This window comes from Rutidosis leptorrhynchoides, chromosome 4 (genome assembly GCF_046630445.1).
Source record: "Rutidosis leptorrhynchoides isolate AG116_Rl617_1_P2 chromosome 4, CSIRO_AGI_Rlap_v1, whole genome shotgun sequence".
NCBI classification, from domain to species: domain Eukaryota; kingdom Viridiplantae; phylum Streptophyta; class Magnoliopsida; order Asterales; family Asteraceae; genus Rutidosis; species Rutidosis leptorrhynchoides.
The window spans coordinates 227,905,692-227,907,712 of NC_092336.1; the positions used below are offsets into that span (position 1 = coordinate 227,905,692).

At 35.4% G+C, this 2,021-nt stretch overlaps 1 non-coding gene across 1 annotated transcript; it reads left to right on the top strand.

Annotated features, from left to right (window-relative positions):
- The first annotated feature begins 747 nt into the window (after positions 1 to 747).
- Positions 748 to 854, top strand: LOC139845994 (small nucleolar RNA R71). Its single transcript, XR_011758743.1, has one exon. It is a non-coding gene; the product is annotated as a small nucleolar RNA R71 (small nucleolar RNA).
- Positions 855 to 2,021: the final 1,167 nt, after the last annotated feature.

Consider the following 2,021-nt stretch of genomic DNA (forward strand, 5'->3'; position numbering starts at 1 on the left):
CTTTCACCTATTAACCTTGCTAGGTTACTTACTTCTTGTTCCAAATTTTGAATAGAAGCTTGTTGATTTCTAAATGTTTGAGCATTTTGTTCATTAGTTTATTTTTGAGATGTGAAAAACCGCGTTTGAGTTTCAACTAGCTTCGTCATCATATCTTCTAAATTTGGCTTTTTATCATCGGTTTGTGGTGGTTTGTTTTGAAAATTAGGTCTTTGCTGGTTGTAAGTATTGTTGGATACTTGTTGATTACTAGGACCTTGTTGGTTGTTGTATGAAACATTTCGGTTATAATTCTGGTTTTGATTGTAAATCGGTCTTGGCGGTTGATAATTATTCTGATAATTATTTCTAGGCCTTTAGTTTAGATATGAAATATTCTCTCTTTGTTCCATTGTTAGTTCAATACTGAGACAATCTTTTGTTAAATGTGGTCCTCCACACTGCTCACAACTAATTCGTATTGAGTGTATATCCTTAGTCATCTTTTTCATTCGTCTCTCGACAGCATCTATCTTTGCAGAAATGGAATCTAAGTCATGGCTAGAATCGGCTCTAGCTGCTTTAGATGATCTAACGATATCTTTTTCTTAGTGCCACTCATGTGAATGGGAAGCAGTGTTATCAATAATTTTGTAAGCATCAGTTTCGGTTTTCTTCATAATAGAACCACCAGCTGCTATATCGATGTCTTTCCTTGTAGTGATGTCGCATCCTTGGTAGAATATTTGTACTATTTGACAGGTGTCTAAACCATGTTGCGGACATCCTCTTAATAACTTTTCAAATCTTGTCCACGCCTCATATAGAGTTTCATTTGGTTTCTGTGTGAACGTAATAATTTCTCCTTGAAGTCTTACGGCTTTAGATGCCGGAAAGAATTGTTTAAGAAATTTTTCAACTAAAACGTCCCATGTATCAATCGCCCCTTCAGGTAACGATTCCAACCAATCTTTGGCTTCTCCCTTTAAAGTCCAGGGAAATAACATGAGATATATCTGTTCATCCTCAACTTCTCTTATTTTAAATAGTGTGCAGATCCTATTAAAGGTACGAAGATGTTCATTTGGATCTTCCTTCGGCGCACCACTAAATTGGCATTGATTAGTCACCATATGTAGAATTTGTCCTTTGATTTCATAATCTGGCGCATTAATGTCAGGATGAGTAATTGCGTGACCTTGGCCAGTGCGTTTAGCTCTCATTCGGTCTTCCATACTTAAAGGTTCCAGATTCTCCATGATTGAATTTGTTTAATCTGAATCACTAGAGGATTCTGATTTAATGGTTCGTTCCTCAACAATCTCTGTTTGAATGATTGGTGGTTCCGGAGGAAAAATTAATGGTTCAGGATCTATGAATCGTCCCTGAATATTCTCCGGATTCTCAATTGTGAGGTCGGGTTCAAAAAATGGATTATCTGAAATTTGAATTGGAGTACTTGGTCGACTGGATGACGATTCTAAAGAAAAATCAACGGCGACAATATTAGCTAGATGTCTTGATCGAGTTACAGGTGGTGAACGTACAAAAGGTGGTGAACGTCTTGCTCGGTGCATTCACTGAATATCATATTAGTTTTTAAAAGGAAAGAAAAATTATATAAGTTATCCAATTAATAGACTTTTCTGATTTGCCCACATTTCGAATAGCCAAAAGATGCAGCAGAGGGGCAGGATTCGTTTGGTCTCAATATAATTGAGTACTGTTTGGCTCCAATAACCTGGTCCACGTACAAATCCAACTATTACTACGAACCAGAAAATTTTGATGTCTATCAATTTAACCACTTAAAATAAATTTTCGTAATTTTAAGAAATATTAGAGAAGAAATAGAATAAAAATCTATGTCCTAAAACTAGAATGGCGAGAAATAAGAAAGAAAAAGAGCGCGTCGAAAAAGGTCGAAAAAGAAAAGGGTTGAAAAATAAAAGGCGTCGAAAAATAAGAAAGAAAAAGAGTGACTATGTAACTTTAAAACACTCTACTAACCCAACCTTATTATTATCACTAACTTAAAATTA